Source organism: Canis lupus, chromosome 7, assembly GCF_011100685.1.
Source record: "Canis lupus familiaris isolate Mischka breed German Shepherd chromosome 7, alternate assembly UU_Cfam_GSD_1.0, whole genome shotgun sequence".
NCBI classification, from domain to species: domain Eukaryota; kingdom Metazoa; phylum Chordata; class Mammalia; order Carnivora; family Canidae; genus Canis; species Canis lupus.
The window spans coordinates 32428212-32454662 of NC_049228.1; the positions used below are offsets into that span (position 1 = coordinate 32428212).

A 26451-nucleotide genomic window follows, 5' to 3' on the forward strand; every position below is an offset into this window, starting at 1 on the left:
GAACATTTTTTTTTTTTTTTTTTTTTTTTTTTTTTACTGAATGCCCTTTTCCCCAAGGTTTTCTTGCAAGTAGCTTGACATGTGTAGATAACTATGAAAACATATGTAGATTCACATTTTTACCTTTTTAAAAACTTCTGTTCTCAGATATCTTGCTCCAGCTATTATAAATCTTGTTCTAAATAACCAAGAGCACATATCACACCTCCATAGGAACATGTCTCTGAAACTCTCATTTAGTAAAGCTGCCATATTTATCCAACAGGTGTGTGTGTGTATGTGTGTGTGTGTGTGTGTGCTTGTGTGTTTAGTTCAATTATACATGCAGTTCAGAAGTAAATGGAGATAGAAGTCTGTGCTAGAATTCATGGATTCAAAGTTTAATTGTGAGACTGAAAATATAACATGCTTTTAAAGGCATATTTTTATTCTGATTATTACTTTTTGAAAGGGAACTGAAAGAAAAAAATAGATTATACTAGTCACACTTTTGAAAAATTGACAAGGGACTTTTTACTTCTACTGCTTCAGTTTTTAGTTTTATGAATCCTCTGGCATTACTGGGAATTAAGTTTTACTATAATGATCTTTCACTGACATCAAATTCATTCCAATCACTTCAAAATCCAGAGTTTGGTATTACATGCTATGCTTTCTCATCACCTCATTTCTTACTGTAGTAACTTGATATGCTGAGACCTGAAAGAACTACCTGTAAAAGCTTATCTGACTTAATGTCCCTGGGTGATGTGCAGTCAATCTCTCTTATGAACACTTAACATAGCAATGACCCCTAGAATGGTGCTCTGCCCCCTATTTTGAGGTTAAGCCCCAAAATTCGATATTTTCTGCAGAGTTCTCCCTCCAGTGGCAAAGGTGCCCCCCATTATATTTGACCTCAAAACTCTGACTTTCCCTAATCCCTTCATGCAGATATCATCTGCAGAAATGAAGCCACCAGGCATCAGACCCTAAACTAGCCTGATGTCACAGCTACAAACTCTTAATCACAATGACTGGAGAACCACTTTACTTACTACACTTAGGATTCTAGAGGCTCCCAGCACTCACTGTCAAAAGCTCAGGATCCTGGCTGTGAACTTAGTACCACCTTTGATAAAGGAGATATGATATCCTTTGATTTTTTTTAAAGATTTTATTTATTTATTCATAGAGATGCAGAGAGAGAGAGAGAGAGAGAGAGAGAGAGAGAGAGAGGCAGAGACACAGGCAGAGGGAGAAGCAGGCTCCATGCAGAGAGCCCGACATGGGACTGGATCCAGGGTCTCCAGATCACTCCCTGGGCTGCAGGCGGCGCTAAACCGCTGCACCACCGGGGTTACCCAGATGATATCCTTTGAGAACATACTGTCCTGCTAGACTTTGAACTTTGAACTTCTGGAGGATTAAAAGCATGTCTTATTTGTTGTATCCCTAAATTCTATCAAGTACTGGGACATGGTGGACTGTCTGAAAATGTCTGTGAGATTATTCGATGTAGTAAATAAGGAAGAAGCCAAGACTTCCTTGACCAACCATTGTGACTAAGATATCACAATGCAACATTTGCTATTTCTAAATTACCTAAAATGATATGAATCCCCCATATAATGCAGAGACAGAAAACTCTTATGAGGAAAGGATAATGGCAGCAGTTTCTTCAAGTGAATCCTGTCATGTGTGTGGGACAGGTAACTACAATCTCTGCATTTAGTTTGTTTAGCAAAGATATATCACATTTACTATGGAAAATTCAGGTAACACAAGAAGAGATAATAAAGAAGTAAAAATCCCCCAAAAGCCTATCACTCAGAAAAACACTCCTGCCAACATTTGTGTATGCATCTTTCTAGGTAAGTCTTTTTAGGTTGTCTGTGTTTATGCTTCCTAGAATTTATTTTTATTTCTGTTTTTGCTGTATGGTTTCTACTTCTCTTCCTCTTGTAAAATGAAAGGGAATATGTATCTTCTTTTAGTTTACTAGTGGCCACTTTTGGAGCTTTAAATAGTACATCTTTAAAATTTTAATTTAAGGTAGTTGATAGTGTTATATTAATTTCAGGTGTACAATATACAGATTCAACACTTCCATACATCACCCAGTGCTCATCAGAGCAAGTGCACTCCTTAATCCCCAACTCCTGTTTAATCCATCCCTGCTGTAACCAACTCCACTCTGGTAACCATCAGAGTGTTCTCTATAGTTAAGAGTCTGTTTCTTGGTTTCTCTTTCCCTCTCTCTCTCTTTTCCCTTTGCTCATCTGTTTTGGTTCTTAAATGGTACATGTTAATAAAGTTCTTAATTTACTAAGTTCAAATATAAAACAATGCTTATTGAAAAAAATGTAAAAGACTAAGGCTAGTTTACTTATATTTCCTCTCATCTCCATTTCATTGTAGCACGCTTCAAGATTTATACACCCTCTTACCCTAGAGAAATTATCATTAATTATTGTATTATAACATTGTCTTCTTTTGTATAGTTAGTATTTCTAATAGACATTGTGAAAAATTATATGTTCAAATGATTTAAAATGCTCATTATTAGTCCATTCATTCTACAAATGAGTTTTTAAAATAATTATCCACTTTCAGTCCATTAAACTATACCTTCTAGAATATTTCCTGAGTCTTTGAAATACTTTGTCTTTGAATTTGTGTACTTCTATTTTCTTTCCATAATTTGATTATACAGTTTTGCCTCAAATTTTGAATATCTTGCTGCATTGTCTTTGTGATACAATGTTGCAGAGGAAAAAGTCTGAATCCAAGGTAGTTTTTTCCTTTATAATTTCTTTTATGTGTATGCTTGTAGAAATATTTATAGATCTTTGCATCACAATAACCTACCACAATTATTTTTTTTCCAGCCTTACTGAGGTATAATTGACAAATAAAATTGTATATATGAGCAATGTGATTTGATATATGCATACATTGTGAAATTATTATCATGATCAAGTTACTTAACATTTCTATTATCTCACAAAGTTACATGTATGAGAACCCTTAAGATCTCCTCTCTTAGCATATGTCAAGTATACAATACAGTATTATTATTATTATTATTATTATTTGAGAAAGAGTGTGGGGGAGGAGCAAAGGGAGAGGGAGAATCTTAAGCAGGCACCACACTTAGTGTGGAGCTCAATCAGATGTGGGGCTCAATCTCACAACCATGAGATCATGACCTGAGCTGAAACCAAGAGTTGGATGCTTAATTGACTCAGCCACCCAGGGACCCCTATTATACAGTATTATTAACTATAATCACCACACTGTACATCGGATCTCCAGATCTCATTCACCTTATAACTGAGATTTGTTCCATCTGATAAACATCTTCTCATCTCTCATACCCTCAGCTCTTGGCAACCACCATTCTACTTTCTGTTTCTATGAGAGTTCACTTTTTTTTTTTTTCTTAGATTCCACATATAAGTGAGATCATACAGTATTTGCCTTTTTTCTCTCTGGCTTCTTTCACTTATCATTATGTCCTCCAGGTTCATCTATGTTGGCACAAATGGCAGGATTTCCTTTAAGGTTGATTAATATCACCTTGTGTGTGTGTGTGCGTGTGTGTGTATACATTCCATTCCATTTTATTTCATTTTCTTTTTTTAAAATTTAATTTTCTTTATCTAGTGATTAACACTTAGGTCTCCACATCTTGGCTATTGTGAATAATTCTCCAGTCAACACAAGAGTGCAGATACCTCTCCAAGATCCTGATTTCATTCCCTTTAGATATATTCCCAGAGATGGGATTGCTAGATCATACGGTAGTACTATTTTTAATTTTTTGAGGATCCTTCATACTGTTTTCCATAGTGGCTGCACCAATCTACATTCCCACCAACAGTGCACAAAGATTCTCTTTTCTCCACATCCTTACCAACACTTATCTCTTGCCATTTTGATACTAGCAATCGTAACAGGTGTGAGGCGATAGCTTATTGTAGTTTCAATTTACATTTCCCGGTGGTTAATGATGCTGAGCATCTTTTCATATACTTTTTGGTAATTTGTATACCTTTTTTGAAAAAATGTCTTAGGCCTAGAAATCAGGCACTAGAAATCAGGCAGCCATAATCTCTTGATTTCTCTCCTCAGTTCCAAGTATCCTTAAGTCACAAATGAACTACAGATAGAAACAGCAGAAGCAAAACTCAGATTTATTACCCTAAGTGATGGCTATCTTTCTGACACTGATTATGTTCTGCAAATGTTAAGTAAGTGGTTCTGGTCTGTCCGTGATTAGCTGTGTGAATGAAGCCCAGGGAGATGAAGTCAGCCTGCAGGCTTTAGGTGTTCTGGTTGTAAGTGAGACTTATTCTAGGAGGGAAAAGAGGAAGGCAAGGAGAAGCAAGGGCACCTTCTCATGTTCTCCAGCTCTTGGAAAGTCTGTTCAGCTCATCCAAACAGGGAAGGAGATGAGAAATGTGGATTAAAGTCATGTGGTAAACCTGATCATCAAAGAGTGTGATGGTTACAGGTGGTGAGTATCTAAGCATCCCTTTTTCCACCAAGAAGTACCTTTGGATTGCTCCCGGAATTAAGCTTGCAGCCTAGGTTCTCATGCCTGCACTATTCAGGGTTGGACTGCTCGCACTTCAGACAGGAAGATGTTACATCTAAAATGGAAAATACCAAGAAGGTCTACAATACCAAAGTATCAGGTCTTATGCCTGTTTTTTCAATCATCTTTTTTTTTTTATTGCTATTGAACTGTGTTGTGAGTTCCTTAATATATTTTGGATATTTATCACTTATCAGAGATGGTTTGCAAATATTTTCTCCCAATTCATAGGTTGTCTTTTCATTTTGGTGATTAATTACCATACAGAAACTTTTTAAATTTTAGATAGTCCCTCTTGTTTACTTTTGCTTTTTTTGCTTGTGCTTTTGGTGTGGTGTCCAAAAAATGATTGCCAAGACAAATGTCAAGAAGCTTTTGCTCTGTGTTTTCTTCTAGAAGTTTCACATTTTCAAGTCTTAACATTTAAGTCTTTAATCCATTTCAAGTAGTTAACTATTGTGTATAGTGTAAGACAGGGGTCTGATTTCATTCTTTTGTATGTGGATTTCCAGTTTCCCTAGCATCATTTATTTAAGAAATGCATCCTTTCCCCATTGTCAAATAATAGTTGACAGTGTGTGTGTGTGTGTGTGTGTGTGTGTGTGTGTGTGTGTGTTTCTGGGCTCTCTATTATCTTCCATTGCTCTTTATGTCTCTTTTCATTCCAGCTCCATACTGTTTTTATTACTATAGCTTTCTAATCTGGCTTGAAATCAGGAAGTGTGATGCCTCTAGCTTTGTTCTTTCTGAAGATTGTTTTGGCTTTTTTGGAGTCTTGTGGTTTAATACAGATTTTAGGATTTCTTTTCTATTTCTGTGAAAAACTGCCATTGGAATTTTTATGGGGATGGCAATGAATTTGTAGATTGTATTGGGTATAATGCACATTTCAACAATGTTAATTTTTCTAGTCCATGAACATGGAATATCTTTCCATATATTTGTATCTTCTTCAAATTTCTTCATAAACATCTTTAATTTTTAATGTACAGATCTTTCAACATCTCCTTGGCTAAATTTATTTCTGAGTATTTAATTTTCTTTATTATTATTGCAAGCAGGATTATTTTCTTAATTTCTCTTTCAAACACTTAATGTTAGTATATAGAATTGCAACTGATTTCTTTACAATGATTTTGTGTCCTACAACTTTACTGAATTATTTTATTGGTTCTAACAGTTTTTTTGGTAGTCTTTTGGGTTTTCTATATGTAAGATAATGTCATCTACATATGAAAAATTTTATTCTACCTTTCTGATTTGGATGCCTTTTATTTCTTTTTCTTATCTACTTGCTGTGTCTACAACTTCCAGTACTATGTGAAACACAAGTGGTAGCAATGGGTTTTAATGTGTTGTTCCTAATCTTAGAGGAAAAGCTTTCAGTTTTTCATCATTGAGTATGATGTTAGCTGTGGGCTTGACATATTATATTGAGATATATTCCTTCTATATCTAATTTGTTGAAAAATTTTTATCATGAAAGTCTGTTCAATTTAGCAAAATGCTTTTCCTGCATCTCTGTTGAGATGATCACATGATTTTTATCCTTTGTTTCTGTTAATATGGTGTATCATTTATTTATTTATTTTTTTAAGATTTTACTTATTTATTCATGGGAAACACACACGCACACACACAAAGAGAGAGAGAGAGAGAGAGAAAGAGAGGCAGAGACATAGGCAGAGGGAGAAGCGGGCTCCCCATGGATCATGAGGCAGATGCTCAACTACTGAACCACCCAGGTGCCCCCACACTTATTGATTTTTGTGTGTTCAAACATCCTGGCAACACAAGGATAAATCTCAGTTGAGCATAGTGTATAATCCTTTTACTATGTTGATGTATGTGCTTTGCTAGTATTTTATTGAGGATTTATGCATTTATGTTCATCAGGGGTATTGGTCTGTAATTTTCTTTTCTTGTAGTATCCTTGTCTGATTTTGGTATCAGGATAATGCTGAATCTCATAAAATAAGGAAGCATATTATGTCTAGATATATTTGAATAGTAAGGGCTATTCTATGCAAACCTGGCTTTTGCCCAAAACTAGAATGGGTGGATTCTCCTTGAAACTAATTCTTGTTTCTCTGTATGTTATTTGGAAAATATCTTTAGAACATGAGCCAGAGGGTAGAATTTGTGGTTTCTACTCTTTTTAAATTTTTTTTTTTAAGAAGGCGTTTGTAAGGGAAAGGAAAGGGGCCTTGAGTAGTTACAGTCAGGGATTCTGTTTTCTTTTTCCTCCACCAATTAGTTTGAATCCCCAGGAACATGGACCAGCTCCACAAAATTGAAAGTGTGCCATGGAATTTTGTAGAAAGTACCTTTAGGATTTTGACTTCTTTCTCTAGTTGGGGTAGAGTGGCCAAACATTTTATGATATCCTTGTGGTTTGTGATTCAATATTTTCTCATATTCTCCCAACTATTTCATTTTCTCCTGACATTTTGGGTAGAGACATTTGATCCCTTAAAGATATGTCTCTTGGCTTGCCAAAGGAGGGAAGTGGTGCCATTTAAGCGAAGGCCTTGACAAACCATTTGTCTTTAGTGGGGAGGAAGAATTTTGAATTATTCCATATCTTCCTTGAACTGCCCACACCTTGAATACTTCAGCCTCTCAAAATTAAAGAATACCAGTGACAGTGTATTCAGAATTCTTTCCTGAGACTCCCCTCATACTGCAAATCTCTCCAAATAGGAATGATCTCCTAAATGCTCATGTCTTCCTTTCAATTTGGTATAAATTATTCTGTAGTGATACTGAAAGGGCACAGCATGTTACTGAGAACTTTTTTTAAAGACGAAAATGCATTTTAAAAAAAGATTTTATATTACTTCTATTGCTTCATAGCTTCATAAGAGTGGAACACCATAAACTTAAGTATAAAATTATCATTTTTCCTGGAAGTCTGTCTGAGATTTCCTAATACTAAGAAAATTTTATAAATGAGGAGACAACTGGGTTGGAAAGTTTCATTGAAGCCTGAAGTTTTTAAGAACAGTGGCTCCAGAGTTGTTGAGGAAGCCAAACTGTTTCTAATTCTCTCTTAACCCCCAGTGCTTGTTGGACTTATTGCCTGCCTTTTCTCTCTGGAAGTGTTTTATCTGACCTCAACTGTCCCTGAAAATAGGCCGTTTTATAAATCCAGCATCCTTTCTACAGATCTGGAGTCTAAAACCCAGTGTTTCTTCTGGAAAATTTCTTCCTGATCCTAACTCTGCCGTGCCACTGACATAAGCCTGTCAGTTACCATCTGAGGACTTTGAAACAATTATGGATCAGGATTATTAGTGCTACATTTAGCCATCTTATGCCATTTTGTGGACTGGCCTTAAAAAATGAAATTCTATTAATGACACATTATGGGGGAACGCATTTTATCCAATAGATGACAAAATAACTTAGAAATAAAACCTAATAATAGGGATCCCTGGGTGGCGCAGCAGTTTGGCGCCTGCCTTTGGCCCAGGGCGCGATCCCGGAGACCCCAGATCGAATCCCACGTCAGGCTCCCGGTGCATGGAGCCTGCTTCTCCCTCTGCCTGTGTCTCTGCCTCTCTCTCTCTCTCTCTGTGTGACTATCATAAAAAAAAAAAAAAAACCTAATAATAATTGGGCACTTGTCTGTATTATGCTATTGTTTTGTGAGTATTATTATTATCTCTTATAATTTGTAAGCCTTTTAAAAGGAAAATACTCATTTTCTTTTTTTTTTAAGTATTTTTTTTCAATTTTTATTTATTTATGATAGTCACAGAGAGAGAGAGAGAGAGAGGCAGAGACACAGGCCGACGGAGAAGCAGGCTCCATGCACCGGGAGCCCGATGTGGGATTCGATCCCGGGTCTCCAGGATCGCGCCCTGGGCCAAAGGCAGGCGCCAAACCGCTGCGCCACCCAGGGATCCCCATTTTCTTTCAATTATCCATACTTACTTTTCAGGAAAATCACTTCTCTAAAGAGCTGGGGCTACTTTTTAAAGGGGCTTTTAATAATAGTTTTTACTTATCATCTTATTACCTTAATTCGTTCATTTAACAATAATTCTACCATTACAAGAAAAATGAGGTCAGGTGACAGCCATGTAGTGATTTCCAGTTGCCAAAAAGAGCTTGGATCATCTTTCAGTGAATATTTAAAATTCACTGCAAGAAGATACTTAAGAAGCTTTGGACTTTAAGAGGAAAAAGTATAAAAATATTTTCCAAAAATAGTAATTATCAAGTAAAAACAATAAAAAGCAAAATACTGACTTAAAACATTGAAGACAGCTGAGAAGTCATTTCCTCCTAGAAACTACCCCTGACCCTTCAGATTAAGTCAAGTCCTTTGGGCATCCATAAGCACCCTCTGTATGATTCTGTCGTTGCACTCCCTACGGTACTTGCAATCACCTGCTCACACATGTCTTTCTCACTAAACTGTAACTCTCACTTATGGTAGGAGGTGAGATCTCCTCTACTGATCTTTGTAGTCTCAATGTCCAGGTGCTTTGTGTAAAGATTAATTCTCCCTGGGAGGGTAACTCAAATGGTCCATACCTCAAATCATAGACAGGTTTTTATGCTACTCTTTAGCCACTAGGCTTTTTTCTTCCTCTTTAATCTCTTCTCAAACTAGCAATTCCCTATGAAAGGGATGCACAGCAGGCAGTTGTGTGGTTGAAAATTCACAGTTTAAATTTTACTACCCCTAAATCTCAGATGAGCTCAGAAGAATCAGGATGAAGATAAATGCTAGTGTTCCTCCAATGGCTTATTCTTCCAATAGCAGCAAATTTTCTGAGTAGCCAACAGGCCTCAGACTCAGATCTGCCTAGAGGCAGAGGGCTGTTGAGATTTAAAGTCTGTATTTATGGTCTTGATTACTTTTTGCTCAGAAAACAAGTTACTCTGAGCTTTGCACTGCAGCCATATGCTTCCCACCCCAGGTTTCTACCAAACCATGAGTGAGATGATGGGGTTACTACAACAGGGCATTCCTGGGAGACACAGTGCATTTCTGACTATGATTTTAACTTAAGCCCTTCCAAATAGCCTTGTTGAACTTTTCATAGAGCTGCACTGGAATCTAAGACATTTTCATTCAACCCTCCACCCCTCTCTTTCCTTTTTCTCTTTTTTCCTCCTTGCCTCCTTCCTACTTTCCTTCCCACCTTCCTTCTTTCTTTTCCTCTTTCCCCTAGGGTCAGATTTGTACCATGGTCTGGCAAACGTGCTTTTATTTATCACAATAACATTCAAATATTTGTATTATATATTATACTGTCTAATGTACATCAGACAGAGGTCTTTACATTCAATTGTCACCAATAGTACTTACCACTTAATAGATGAAGAGGAGCATTCTCATATGAACAAGTCAACTTGTTACACAAATATCCAAGCCATTAAAAACTACGCACCATTCAAATCTTCTCAAATAATTGTTTACAATTCCCAGTCGTCTGTGAATGGCCTGTAGAAACCATCATGGTATGCGTGTGTGTGTGTGTGTGTGTGTGCGCACGCACGCATGTAGGAGTCACTACCAAATCTCAGAACAATGTTCATATGATGTTCCCATGTCCCTGCTTTAGGTCTATCTATATGCAATAACCCCAGGACAGGGTCAATAATCTGGAAACAAGACTCAACTTTCTTCATATGTGAGCCGAATGAGCCAATATCAACTCTTATAATCTCATAAGAATTACTAAGGATTAAAAAAACTTTTAGAGAATTTTCCTAAGAAGTAAAGGAATCTGCTTTCCTCCTAATTCCCCTGCCCCAACCTCCAGTTGATGTCTGAATAAATATGGAGAGAGAAGCCCACCAGGAAAGCATGGCCTCCGAGCCTCTTACCCATAGGTCATGGTGTCACTGTGATGGTACTATTATTAGTAATAGTATGTTGTGTCCCCTTTCTAGTCAAACTCTCTGGAAGATGTTATATAAGTCTGCTGCAAATTTGTTTCTAAACTTGCTAAATAATGCCAAATCATTTATAACATCTTGGATGCAGCTAGAAAGTTTGCTACTAAATTTATGCCCCATTTCACTGGGGAAAAAATCACATTCATATCCAATAACATTTAGCAAATCTCTGCACCTGCATAGCTCCTTACTTGTCATCAGGGTTATTTAATAACATCTACTGAAGGGAAATGCCAATTGCTCAAATGGAAGAATGCATAACAGTTGTGGGTCAGGACACCTGAATTCCAGCAGCATTTGTCTGATACACCATGAGCTCATCACCTGGGTGAGTCGTTTACTTTCTGGGGTAACCAATCAATCAATAAGTATAGGGAAAGTACTGCTACTGTCCTTCTGAGCAGTGGAGCAATGTTCTATGTTTCTAAGAGAATGGTATATGCAAGGTCTTGTGTGTCTCTGGTTTTTTCATCCCATTTTTCAGACTGTATCACCTTTCTAGGACTGCCATAACAAAATGCCACAAACTGGTGGGTTTAAGGCAGGAGAAATGTATTGTCTTATAGTTATGGAAGTTAGGAGTCTAAAACTGACATGTCAGTAGGGCCATACTGCCTCTGAAACATATAGGAGAATTCTTCTTGCCTCTTCCTAGCTTCTGGTGCTTTGCTGACAATCTTTGACATTCCTTAGCTTACAGCTACAACTCTTCAACCTGTCTTTGTCATAATGGTGTCTCAACTCTTGTTTCTATGCCTATATCTCTTCTCTTCATATAGGGATATCAGGTGTATTCAATTCTGGCCCACCCCAGAGATCGCATCTTAACTTGATTACATCAACAAAGACCCTCTTTCCAAATAAGGCCACATTCATAAGTACCGGAGGTTAGATCTTTAATACATCTTTTTTGAGGAACACAACTCAACCCACAATATTCACTAAGATTGGAAAACTGGTATCATTGAACTAAATATATTTGAATGTGTTCCTCAATATCTGATTTTTATGCCTTTTACAATGAACTGATCATTACTGATGGTATCCCATATACATGTTTCCAGAGTTCTGAGCTATCTTTATAGCTTCTCATTTACAACATAGATGCCTTAGAAGCAATTTTTATTCTATTAGACATTTCTTTACCTTTGTAATACATCTAAAAATAGACAGACTACCCAGTTGGCTCAAATCTCAAGAGGCATTTTAGTCCTCATGCTTCTATTGAAGTGTCTCAAATATCTTATTATAATAGGAGGCCAGATAAAAAGGGCTTTCCCTTTCCCCTTTAATCATAATTTACTGTGCACACTCTTGTAATGGGTCATATCTCAATGTTGCAGAAGACTTAGCTTGACTATAAGTGAAAGGATGATCTATCTGAAAACTGTTGGTAGACCACCAGGAAGCAGGGGATTCTTCCTGTAAGAAATTCTTGTGGGGGAACATGAATCTTGGCTCAGTGAACTTACACAGAAAAAAAGCTGTGGTCATACAAAGGCCAGAGAGTTGCTGAATACCTCAGTCTGTTTAATGCCTCTGGTATGTCTCCAGGCCCTTGGGACTGAAGTCTGAGATCTGTGGTACTCGGGGGGGGGGGGGGGGGGGGGGGGGGGCGGGGTGTTTCACTTATTATTGGTCAAAAGAACTATTTTATGAACACTAAGACTCTCCAAAAGACAGGCACAGAAAGGATTTGTTACTTGGATATATCCAGAACTTCACTTAGACCTGGGCAAAAGGGGCCTGGTATCTGATTTAATCAGGCGGGAGCCCACCTCTTTGGATCTCCATAGGGTGAAGGTTCCACACAGCTAAGGGAATGGATTCATCTACTGCTTATGCTCTTAATTCTAGACCATGCTTTTAGTACTCAGAAATTCTCTACCCAAATAGACTTGATTCTATGTCTATGGCCTTCCCAGGTCCAGTCCCCCATTTTTTCATCTTGATGGCAGATGGCTTATGCAATATGCATACAACAGGCTTGAAAGGTGGCTGGTGGTGGCTATTCATAGAGGTGGTGTAGATAGTGCTCAGATAGGGGATCCCTGGGTAGCTCAGCGGTTTAGTGCCTGCCTTTGGCCCAGGGCACAACCCTGGAGTCCCAGGATTGAGTCCCGCGTTGGGCTCCCGGCATGGAGCCTGCTTCCCTCTGCCTGTGTCTCTGCCTCTCTCTCTCTCTCTCTCTCTCTCTCTCCCTATGTCTCTCATAAATAAATAAATCTTTAAAAAAAAGATAGTGATTAGATATGCAGAATGGGGGCACCTGGGTGGCTCAGTTTGTTTAGCATCTGACTTTTTATTTTTATTTTTTTTTTAGCATCTGACTCTTGATATCAGCTCAAGTCATAATCTCAGAGTCATGAGATTGAGCCCTGTGTCATGCTCTGTGTTCAGCATGAAGTCTGCTTAAGATTCTGTCTCTTTCCCTTTGCCCCTTCCCACATGCTTGCTCTCTCTCTCTAAAAAAAAGAAAAGAAAAGAAAGAAAGAAAAGATATGCAGAGTGGAGCATCCATACATTTTTCCATGAGGTTGCTTGGCTTGTAAGAGAAAAACACAGGTAAAAAGAGAAGCAGGAGTGGGCAGCAGGAGAGCAAGAGGCATTCCATCCATTATGGGAGTCTGAGGAATGCAAGAATTGCAAATATGAATCTGGCCTTCCTGGTCATTATAGAGGTAAACTTGTTAAGATGGGAGGGTAGAACATATATTACTGAACATTTTCTTTGACTCATAACTCAAATATTTAAGCCTAGATTATGAGGGTCCCTATTTGCCCTCCTGCCCTACAAATGTTAAAGGTGGGTCTAGGTGCCCCTCCACCAGAGTGTACCCCTAAAAAGTATGTGGGAGGGAGGCAGTAATTGTAGGTCCAAGGAAGAACAGAGAGCAGCAGGGAAGTAGTCTGGATGACCAAACAGTAGTTAGTGAAGTCAGGTCAGGTCATTGGTCCCATGTCACATATCTAGTGAAGGGTAGAGATAGGATCCACATGCAGATCTACTACACTGCATTCCAGTTTCTTTGTATTACAAAGTCTAGAATTAGTTGGGGTTCTTTCTTCTCATTGTATATCATGGTGTCTCACCATCTCATAGTGACTTTAGTCATCACTTTTATTAGAAAATAATAGCTGTTAATCATGTTCACATCTCCAGCCAACATTTTCCCTGCAGTGTTATTAAGTTACTTTAGAAGAGTGATTTTCATTTCCTTTTATCTTAACCAGATTCCATAATTCACACAAACCACTCAAATCATCATGGAGCTCTAGCTATTTCTCTTGAAACTGATGCTGTTCTGACTTTTCTGGGAAGACCTGCCAGAACCATTCAGACACACCCACTTCAGGGGCCATGGAATTGGGATTTGCACAGAAGTCAATGCCCCAGAGCTCTGCAGCCTCTCACACTCCCCTCACTATTGCTTTTACTGGAGCCTGGCTTTAAATTTGAAGTTGTTGAGATCTTTAGGAAAATATGCTCCCCCCCTTTTTTTTGAAGAAAAAGATACATGTTAAGAAAGACAAGATTTGGCTTTATTATTTATTTATCTTATCAGGTTGTTTTCACTGAAACCTTTCACAGTGTTCCCATTTTTCATTTTGCTAATACATGGGTTGAATTTTTTTTATAATGGTAACATATTAAGGTAAAAAAAAAACTAAATGTTATTAATAAGATCCAAATTGATCTTGACTAGAATGATGCCCCTTAATGATGCCCTAAATATCCCCAGCCAACATTCACTAACATTTGAACAAATTTGGTATTAATAGAAAATATAGAAAAAAAAAGAAATTTAGAAAATTACTTTAATTTTAGAGTCTAGTAGCCACTATTTGACTTTGAAATATTGGGGAAAATAAAGTAGGCCTAAGAAATACATTATATTCAGATACCAAGTTTTCTTTTTTCCTCTATTACAAGAAACTTGGATCTGTTTTGTAAAAGAAGTTTTGGCATTAGCCTAGCAAATCCATGTTCAAGTAAAGCCACTAGTCCTCAACAACCAGGAGATAAAATGATCATTATTCGTGAGGACATGTGGCCCCTCCATGGAAAGGCTGGCATTGACAAATTAGCCACTCCATAGCAGGAGGAAACTGGAAAATGTTTGCACTGTGTGTCTGGTGATTCATGTACTGTTTAATCCCCCCAATAAGTTACACACTATCGTCTTCATTTCATAACTGAGGAAACTGAGATACTAAAAGACTAATAATCTACTTCAGTTTTAAAAAGCAGACAGTGACAGTCTTTTCAGTCCCAGATCTGACAGCAAAGCTTTGCCTCTATTCAACAGATGGAGCTGCCTCAGACCAAGGGTCACAAGACTCAGAGCTTACAGAAAATCAAGGCTATTTCCTCACAGGCCTGGAGAGTAGAGACTTGAAGCTGGTATTTTGGGAATAAAAATAAGTTCGTAGCAGGGCTGCTTTCCCTCCAGAGATGCAGAAAAGAAATTATTTCCTTGTTTTTTCCAGATTTTTGTGGCTGCTTTAGCTCCCTGACCACTCTGACCTCTGCTTTCATCATCGCATCTTTCCTACTGCTTCTTTGTCACAGGACCTTTTCTCCACCTCTCTCTTGTTAGGATCATTGTGATTTCACCCCCTTATTCCCCCCCAGGACACTGCAGGCTCCCATCTCAAGGACAGCTGATTAGTAGCCTTAATCCCGCTGCCATGTAACCCAATGTATCACAGGTTCTGGGGACTGGGGACCAGACTAATTAGGGAGCCCTGATTCCTTTTTTTAAAAGATTTTATTCAAAAAAAAAGAATTTATTATTATTTTTTTAAATAATCCCTACACCCAACGTGGGGCCAGAACTCACAATGCTGAGATCAGGAGTTGCATGTTCCATCAACTGAACCAGCCAGGTGCCCTGGAGTCCTGATTCTGCCTACCACAGGCTGCAGCCACCCACAGTTTAGTCACCAGTACTCCTTCAGGTGCATCACCAGGTGGCAGAGGATGAGTCACAATCTGTGGTGACAGTGACAGGAGCCCTCACAGCAAGAGAGAGGGGTGGAAGAAGTGAAGCAAGGATTCCAAGACCAAGCCCTTGTCCACTGATTCTTTCCTCAGTGAAATAAAATGTCAGTCTCTCTGTGTCTCTCTCTTTCATCCTTCTCCTCTCCTCTCCCTCTTCCTCATAGGCTTAACTAGACTACCAACTTAAACTGTTTAAGTAGCTTTTGTGGGTAGGGAGAGCTTAAAAGACAAATACAAAAACTAAATAGATTTTCCTTTTTTAACATTTATTAAACTTTGTATAGAAAAATCAAGAGAGAACAGTGTCAATGCAATAAGCTCTAGGACTTGATTTTCTAAGTCACACAGGAAATCAGAGAACCAAGATACATGACTTTACCTGCTAAATAACGCAATGGCTAATGTATGTTAAGTGTTGATGTCGGATACTTTTCTAATCACTTTATGTGTGTTATCTTACTCCTTAGTTTCCTTATCCAATAGGGACTACTATAACACTTGGCTCGTTTCACAGATGAAAACACTTGGAACAGTTAAATAACTAGACTGCAATCACACACATGGAGTATTAACTGGAGAAGTCAGTCCTCAAACCACCCTCTAGATTCCCACACTCAGCCCCTCATGGCCATGTTGTAGGCTCACAATGTATGTTTTCACTCTAATCTTACCTGTGAATCCTCACTGAGCTTCCCCAGGGATGTGTACATCCTCCACAAACATATAATATTCAACAGGCATGACCAGCTGGTTCAAATCAGTTCAACGTTTCCCGGGAGCCTAACGTGTGTGTACCAGGGCCTGAATTAGATGTTGGGCATACAAATGTAAACAAGCAAATACCCATGCTCCAAAAATCTTACAGTTTCTTAGGGAAAATGGAAATATTATGAAATGTTAATTCAGTGTATTAAGGGCTTAGGACAGAGGTATGCATAGTGCTACAGAAGCCGAATGGAGAGGTACTCTGCCAACATTGTTGAGGAGAAAGGAATCGGGTAGTGGGGGGATTGAAGTTTCCAGGTAAAGAAACAGTCAATATGGATCTTAATGGCTGAATACAAGGTAAAGAAGGAAGGGAAGGTATTTCCACTCAGGGATAATGGCACCATTGAGGCCCAGTGGTATGGGAAGCACATCCCACACATGGAGCTGTATGTGAATCCTTTGCCATACACACTCAGGAAAGCCAAATGTCTCAGCTTCACCTTCTCTATTTAGATAAATGATGAAGTCACTCCTCCTCCCACCCCGATGCTTCACGTCAAGTTTAGAAACCATCTACTTTATTTCAAAATTGGTTGAGATGATTTAACCTGAGGGATCCTACAATAAACCTGACCTAATTCTTAGCAATTCCCAAGAAAAAGTATTAAATTAACAGCTCTCCCCTGAGACAAAGCAGTTCTCTCAGTAGAAATGGTCTTAAAAACTTGAATTTTACTGCATAGTGTGCGTGCTTTTTTTTTTTTTTGACAGAACACTGATTTCTGAAAATGAGTAGAAGGAAGCTGCACAGCTGAGCTTAAACAGCCTAATCATGTCATCTGCCAGAATAAGACAATTTTTCACCCTAATTCACACCATCCTCCGCTTGATTTGAAAGACACCTACATATATTTGACTAAATTCCAGGTGTTTCAAAAATGTATACTGTCTCTTCCTAAAGGCATATGAATCTGAAAGAGAAATCCATTATCATAAAGCAATAGCACTGAAAATACCTCTTGACATATATTTAGACTTTGAGGAATAAAATGAAGATTGATGTCATACAGTGAAGTAATTCACCAGAACTCAGTGAAAATTGAGGCCAAAAAACTTTCTAATCAAAATAGTAACCCCTCCTTCTTGCTCTTAGACCTCCCTCCTACTTTCTTGGCCACACAAAACAAAACCTCAATTGTTATCTCAAATATTTATAGCAAGGTTATTCGGGAAAGACACCTGCCTTATAGGATAAGCAGATACCTGCTCAGTTACTTGCTGGATACTCTCCCTTGTGACCTTGTAGATTTCTGCTTAATTTGATTTGTGAATATTGCCCATACTGCCCTAGAAGTTGGGGAATCTGTATAGGTTTCCCTAGACAAATTTTTAAAAATTTATAAAGTTAATTTTGGCAATTTTAAAATGAAATTCTCATCATTATTTGTCAAAGAATATAACAAATGCCGGTTATAATATAATATACCTTTAGGCCACCTATTATTTCTAGATTGACTGCAAATATATTTAAATAATTCTACCTTGGGGATCCTACATAGTAAGAAGGTGCTCACTGCTCACTATTGTCAACATGAGTTTTTTGATGCATAAAATATATATTAATATATATTAAGCATCTACCCTTCAGTGCTCAGAAATGTTCTAGTACCTATGGCTATTCTGCTTAACAAATAGTATTGATTTAATGGGTATGACAGAAATAAAAGAGGTAGAAGAGAGTCCTTGATCTCATTAGACTTATAGTAAAGTTAGGAAGAGAATATATAAAACTGAGGATTCATAATTGATCCCAGAACAACAGAAATACAACTGAGTGCTAACGTGTTATTTGGTTAGGGTAGCTCAGCAAAGGGGTAGACCACCTGTTGCAGAAGAGTCAGAAGGAATTACACTGAGGGATAACTGTGTAAAAGAAAAGATCCCTAGTACCAAAGGTGGCCAAGCTCTGGCGCAGCTTGCTCCTTCCTTCTATCAGACTCCAAATGCTGGAGATTTCTAGGCTTAAATCTTCATCATTCTCACTTCTATCTGCTCTCCTCCATGGAGCATACCAATGTCTCCTATGGCAACCTCCTCCTTGAGCATCTGATTTAAGGATCTGACCACCTACTTGACAGCTCCATATTCCACATCTAATAGGCAGTTCAGATGTATAACGCATGCAAAGCAGAACTTTTAAAGTCTCCCAAATGTCACCAGTATCTCACCAGTATCTCACAATACTTCCTCAGTACCCCACATATCCATTAAAGATACCAAAGTCCAGCCAGTTGCTTTGACCAGAAACTAGAACTCATCCGTTTCTTTATTGTACATACTTCATCAGTAGATTTGTCAGCACTCATATCAAACTCACCCAATCACTTCTCACCCTGTCTGCTGTCTCCACTTTGTGCAAGTCACCATTCTCTCTCTCAGCTGGTCTCTCTGTTTTTACTCTGCAGGCCTGCTTACCCACCAAGCAAAGTTATCTTTTGAAAATCTTAAATCAGCACTCCACTTAAAATATTCTAACTGATCTTTGATCACTAACAAAAGAATCCAAACTTTCTTACCATGCTCTATAAGAACCCACTCTAATAAATGATGAACCATTAATCCTATCAGTTGGCACATTATGACCTGTGTTAAAAATAGTGTGGATTTAAAAATGCCATGTATATCATATGTAGACTATATACATATGTGTTTGCAATGCAAAACATATTTCCTTTTAAAAAAATGATTTATTAAAAAAGGGTTTATTTATTTATTTATTCATTTATTTATTTGAGGGAAAGGGGAGGAGGTTGAGGGTTGGCAGAGGGAGAGGGACAGAAAATCTTACGCAAACACCATGATGAACTTGTAGCCCAGTGCAGGGCTTGATCTCACCACCCTGAGATCACAACCTGAGCTGAAACCAAGAGTTAGGTGCTCGGGGCACTTGGGTGGCTCAGTCAGTTTAGTGTCCAACTCTTGATTTTGGCTTGGGTCATGATCTCAAGGTCCCTGACAGCACATCAGGCTCTGTGCTGGTGTAGAGTCTGCTTGAGATTCTCTCTCTCCCTTTCCTTGTGCCTCTCCCTGTGCTTGTGTTTTCTCTTTCTCTCTCTCAAATAAATAATCTTTTTTAAAAAAGGAATCAGATGCTTAACTGACTGCAACACCCCCCATCCCTAAAATATATTTCTTAATATGAGTAGCATCTAAAAGAGCATGTTTGCAAGTCCCTGACCTACATGCTCTGGCTCATATCCACATTGCCAATCTTTTCTCACATCACACTCTATCTTGTTTCACTGTAGCCCCACTGACCTTCATTCTAGTCTTCAATTAAGCAAACTTGCCTGAAGGACCTTTGCAATTCTTGCCTCAGGACCTTTGCACATACTACTTCCTCTGCTTGGAATGATGTATCTTTAGATTTTTACATGGTTGGTTCTTATTACTGTTCTCAATTCAAGAGTCAACCCCCAATAGGTGTCTTATCTAAAGTGGTACCTTTTGTGCTGTCCCCTGTGACTATCACATCACTCTATTTAACCTCCCCTTGATACTGTATGCATATCATCTTATCCATTCACTCATTTGTTTGTACCTATTTTCTGCATCTCTGTACTAGACTATAAACCTCATGACTGCAGAGGTTAGTTACACCTGTCTAATTTACTACTTTGTCTTCAGTGCAAAGAACAGTGTGTATCATACAGTAAGTGCTCAGTAAGTATTTATTAAACAAATAAAGGAGACTGAAGACCAATTCTCCTCAATGGAGGCAGAGGAAGGGAGATCTGTGATCTCTCCTGGGCTTCTGAGGGCTCCATTTAGAGATGATGAAGCGTGGGATTAGTATTCAAAACTCCTCCCTTTGGCTTTGTAAAGTTGGCTTTGTATTCAGTCCAAGAGGCCATTCATTTCAGCACGTTAAACTGTTAATTATGGGGCCTGCCTTCTCTTCCATTATGTAGAAAGGATAAATAGTTATTATAAAATAATTATTTAATAGGCAATGATTTCTTTCAGAGCAATCATTATTTAATTGCACAAACACATACATAAATAAAGCTATTTATTTAAAACTAGGACAGACTGACTAAATAGGTTCCATTTGTCTTTTATTCACTCTCATGCATACTACCTGCTTAGAATAAGGAGTCCTTTTGTGCTCTTCATCTCAGTTGATTTCCTAGCTCATGCCAACATGCACACCACTGCTATGATCAAAATAACTCTTTATTCTAGTGATTTACTTCCAAGACAGTGACTTCTTTTCTGGCATTACTTATTTATTATTTAGTTAATATTATTTTATGCACTAAGTAGTTTTTTGATTCATTAAAGTCAGAGTAGAGAATTAGCCAAATTGATAATTCTATATCATATGCATTATATAATCATTGAAATTCCCTGAATTTTCATTGAAAGTAGATGGAACATAGTTCATTGAAAATTGATAGGAGCAGATGAGAGGTGAGTTATTTGGTGCTCTGGTTCTACCTCTAATCTTAACTAGCTGAAATGTTTGGATAAGTCACTTAAATTCCTTGAGCCTCACTTTTCTCATCTGTACAATAAGACACCAATTTAGGTTAAAAAAAAATCCTACTATTCATCAGGAGTTACTGTACTCCAAGAGCTATTTTAAATTGATCCTCAGTTAATCCTCCCCCAAAACCTTCTGAAGTAGGTTATATTAATCCTTCCATTTTACATATGAGGAAAAGGAAGCAGAGAGAATAAATAACACAGGAAGTTACATGGTGGAGGTGGTTTGACCTGGGTAGTCTGATTCCAGAACTCACACTTATCCACTTATGTTTCTATAGGATCTATAAGCTTGCCCATCTCTAAGAGTAAATTTACAAGTTTTGAATCCTTGCATCTTATGTTAGCTTATTGTATACTTACTTCATTCATCCAGCAGATTGTAAACTATTTAAATGTAGAGGCAATGCCCATATGTGAATAATCAGGGACAATTAGCTTACTGCCTTGCATGCAGTAAGATTCAATAGTTACTTTAAAAATTGCCAGTAATGGAGATGGATTCGGGTCACAATTTTGAGATAAACTAGATCAAATCTAAGGTCCTTTTTGAGAGTCTGTAATTCAGGTGTTGAATTCCTTTTCTTGAAGGGATTGGCTGAGTCTGCATGAACTCACCTCTGACTTATTCTTCAATCCACTGCAATATGGTTTTCACCCCATTCATGCCATTGAAATTGCTCTTGCCAAAGTAAAAAACAAACTTCAAAATAGTTTCTTCTCCTCATTTACCATCTCTTCTGAGGTCATTTGATGTTTTTGACTACCCTGTCTTTCTTAAAGCACTCATCTCTCTTGGATTGGGTGAAACAGAGCCATCTCCACATCTCTCTCACCTCTCAAGGTTATATGCTTGGTCTCCACTTCAGGATCTACTTTCACTACCTTATACCTACAATATCATTATCTCCCAAGACTCTGTCATGGTCCCTTCTCTTCTCACATTACATGCTATCCTCTAAACACTGCATTTGCTTCCTTGGCTTTGCTCCATCATCTAAACACTAATAATTTTTAAATCTATGCTTCCAGTGCAGATCTCTCTCAAGAGCTCAAGACCTGGTATAATGGTAAAAACTGATAATTTACTGTAAGAATACTTTCATATAGATAGTGCAATGTATGTGTGGAGTGGGTTAGCATCTGAAGCATCCAAATAAGGAATCCATCATCTAGGGATGGATAACTAACATTTGAAGTTAATCAAGGATCCATTCCAGTGGTGGCTTCATAGCTGCTTCATATTGTAACAGTGTATCCCAGAGGGCTCAATTAGATTCCAGTGTTCTAAATAAAATTTTATTTGTGAAATGAGAGATGTACATATTGTATTTTTGGCTGTAAAGATCCAGCAAACCTAGTAGCCTATTCCTTTGAAGCATCACTCAAGGACTAGCCTTAATGGACCTGTGTCTCCCTCTTTCGCAAAAAATATTGTCGTCTGACTTGACCCTATAACTGACTGGTCCTACCAGACACAAAATTTAAGATAGATTTCATGTATCTTGAACACCTACTGGATAGTCCTTTGTATCTTAAGTTAAACATTTCCCAAACCAAACTGATCATCTTTGTGTGAACTTGCTGCTCCCTTTAAGGTTCTTTTACATACTCAAGTGAATGTACCTACATTCACTCGGGTCTGAATCAGAAATCTGGATATTACCATTAACTTCTCCCATTCCCTCCTCTCCCACATTCAACCGGTTACCAAGTTCCATATATTCTATTACCTAATCTCTAATCTACCCATTTCTCTCCATCTCACAGGCCCTTCTCAAATCTAAGCCACCAACTCTTCTCTCTCCTGAGTTACTACAACGACTTTCTAAGTGCTTTTTTTTTCTGTCACCTGTCTTGCCCCTCCTACTTCCTTCTACTTCATTCTCTATACATCAATGACTCATAAAATGTCAATCTGTATTCTAATTATACTGTATTTACTCAGCACAAAATGTGGGTTACATTCAAAATACCTGTTAATAGTACCAACTAGTCAGGACAAATGTCAACCCATTAACAATGAGAAACTGTAGTAAATACCACTTTGAACAAGCCAGGGTATTTGTGTGATCTCATCCCCTAATGGTCTGTAAATTCTGCGGTGTTGTAGATTGGGTATGTCAGTGTCAACCTTTGTATCCTTAGCACTTAGCTTGATATATGATTGACTCTTGTTGAACAAATGAAACCAGAGTCCTAGAATCTGATTTCTAGAATCAATTTGCAATCTAAGTTGGGGGTAAGGAATAGTGTGGATTTAAGAAGCAGTGATGTAATACTTTTAGGCTCAATACTAAATCACACCTGTTGCTTTTGTAGTCCTGATACTGAACCCCACATTCCCATTTCACTGTCTCATTCTCTTGTCTCTTTAGGGAAGTGTATAATTCCTTTCTTCCCCTCTCATTCCTCCTTTACTACCTAGTTTCCTTCTTAAAAACTGGAAATGTCCCAAACCTCAAAACTCACACAGTTCACGAAAGCCTATTGATTGACTTAGTGCCTAAATTCTCAGTTGTCTACCAAGGTTCAGTTAAGTTCAGCTCAACAAATATCGATTGACAAACTCTTGGAATACAATGATGAACAAGTCATGCGCTCCCTTTAAGAAATCACAGTACCCTAGTGGAAATGTATATGCAAATGAGTCATTTAAGTAAAAAAGTGTTCTCTGACAGGAAGATAAAACTTGTAATTAGGAATATTAGCATAGTGCAGCCCTAAGGACACTGAGAAAACAAGTGGACAAATTTGATATAGTTGGTATAAAAGAAACAAAACAAGCACCAATAAACAACTGCAGAGCTCTGTGAACTTCCTTAACCTCATATTATCATTTAATACTATTTTTATTTCTATTACATGGAGGATTACACAATAGTCTCATCCAATACAAAGGGCCTCTAAGAGCCTCAATCCATCTCTAATAAGTGCTAAGATAGAGACATAAATAGGATGTTATGCAGCACACAAGAAGACAATCACATCAGTTAGGGCAGGGGAGGATAGGCTACAGAAGAGGAGAAGGCATTTTAGAGGAAGTGATGTGTGAGCTAAGTGTTGTGGGACAAATGAACCAGGTGAAGGCTTAGGGAGCTGGGAGACATAGGCAAACCTTTTGGTAAGATTCTTTCATCACATTTAATCAGATCTTCAATACTTCTTCCTAGCCTAGACCATCATCCCTTATCTCTCTATTATCTATTCAATCTGCCACATTGAATCTTTCCTCCCTGAGTACTGCTAAGTCTATGTCACCTCTGAGATTTATGTAGCTTGCAGCTTGCTTGGCTGTGTCCCAACATCCATTCCAGTGAGGCTGGTCTGCTCAGAGTTTTGTTTTTTGTTTTTTGTTTTTTTTTTAAAGCTTTCTTTTTTTTTTTTTTAATTTTTATTTATTTATGATAGTCACACAGAGAGAGAGAGAGGCAGAGACACAGGCAGAGGGAGAAGCAGGCTCCATGCACCGGGAGCCCGACGTGGGATTCGATCCTGGGTCTCCAGGATCGCGCCCTGGGCCAAAGGCAGGCGCCAAACCGCTGCGCCACCCAGGGATCCCTGCTCAGGGATTTTGCTTATCTGTCAATAATCACCTGCACTCCTTTTCGTCATTAAACAAATGTCAGCTTGTATTATCACTTCTTTCAAAACCTTATTTGAAATTCTCTTCCTTAAGGAGTCTTTCACAGTGGATGGAAGCATGCAGTTGAAGGCCTTCTTCCTTCTAATTTGTTTTTAAGTTTTTTTTGTTGTTGTTTAGTTTTGTTTTGTTTTTGTTTTTTAAGTAATCTCTACACCCAATGTGGGCTTGAACTCCTAACCCTGGGATCAAGAGTCACATGCTCTTCCAGCTGAGCCAGCCATGTGCCCCAAGCGGCCTTCTTTCCAGTGAAAAGTGATAAATACATAGCATTTAGAATTGTGTATTCATAAATATATATTCAAAGACAATAGGTATCTGCATTGCCAATGATAATTAATGTCATTTAACCATGACTGTAAACTTCTCAGCTGAAGGTATCCAATCTCTCATTGCTTCCCATTGTCTTATCATCTCAAATGCCTGGTAGTGCATGTATACTGTACGGTCACAATGGCGCATAAAAACCTCACTTAGTTTTTATTTAGCATTACTCCATCACAATTTCTCACCAACATTAGATTACTGGCAAAAATTTGATCAGAGTGAGCAGAGTAGGAAATTACTTAAATCTCTTGATGGAATTTAATAGTTTTGAAGAATTAGAGTATTTCATATGGGAACAATATCAAAATAGATGACCTGAAACAAAACTTGTTTCCCCCAGATTCTGCAGTTCCTGAATTGTCTCCTGAGGCTGCTAATATTTTTTGATGCTCTTTTCGAAAAGGAAAATAAGCAAATGCAATCCACTTTTTCCTCAATCACTCTTTACTCCCCTAGGAATACAAAAGCAATATTTTATGAAGGATATTCCATAGACCACTGATCTTGTGAGGTCCTCTAGAGAAAAGGCTTCTTTTAGAAATAACTTTGGGAAACACTGCATTGGATACCCCTGGTTTGGAGATGCACAATGAAAAGTAGCATGTTAAAGATATCTGTATCTCAGTAAATAGCCTAGTTTTACTTTGTTAAACCCTTCATTTCACAAGTGTAAGTGAGACTAGATTTTCTCCCCCAACAATATCCCTATAAACTCTCCTGCATGGGATATCAGATTGGGAAATGCTGCCTATATTGTTCCCTCCAATGACTTCATAGGCTGACAGATAAATGCTGTGTAGTCTGAAGCATTTATTTTGACTTTACATAGAAGCTTAAAGTAGCAAATATCTTTTTTATGTCTATTGTGTTAAACCACAGTAAACAAGCACAGACCAGACAGTTCTTCAATGCTAAGTGCTTACTTATATAATCTAGTGGAGTTTATTCCAATTTTACAATTGTAGCAGTTACTGCTTGAATGAAAAAGAAGCAAAAATAAAAAACATAGAAATTCTATGAAAGGGAAACACTAGCACTGAACCATAGTGCTGCAATCTAAGCAGACATTTCATTATTGGGTTGACAGTGAATACAAAGTGGATGCTGGATCACCATACACTCACTTGATATTCTCCTTTATAAAGAGTCTTGTTTATGGCTTGGGTTAGGGTTCAGCCAATTGCCAGGAGAACTTCAGGCTCCCACACAGAGATTCAGAGAATTATAGGTTCTCACAGGGATCCCAGGGGGCAGGTGATTTAGTCAATAGGCCCCAAAGCAACTATTTTAAACATGGGAACTGGTCTCTCTAAAGGCACAGGTTTATTTATTTGATAGCCATTTTATTTTATTTATTTATTTTTTTTAAGATTTTATTTATTTATTTATTCATGATAGTCACAGAGAGAGAGAGAGGCAGAGACACAGGCAGAGGGAGAAGCAGGCTCCATGCACCGGGAGCCTGATGTGGGATTCGATCCTGGGTCTCCAGGATCGTGCCCTGGGCCAAAGGCAGGCGCCAAACCGCTGCGCCACCCAGGGATCCCTGATAGCCATTTTAAACAGCCTGTTTTCATCTGCCTTTCATTTCTTTTGATGCCACCTCTATTTCCAGAAGCTGCTTAAACGTAACAAATATCTAGAGAATTAATAGAATTTCGAGTTTCAGTAAAGCTGGTTATTAATCTCACTGTAAATTATTGCAAATATTCAAAATAG

General features: G+C 38.0%; 1 protein-coding gene across 4 annotated transcripts in view; it reads right to left on the reverse strand.

The window, feature by feature from the left end:
- The window catches only part of RGS7 (regulator of G protein signaling 7), a 488737-nt gene that overhangs the window by 196433 nt on the left and 265853 nt on the right, over positions 1-26451 (reverse strand). The window lies entirely within an intron of this gene.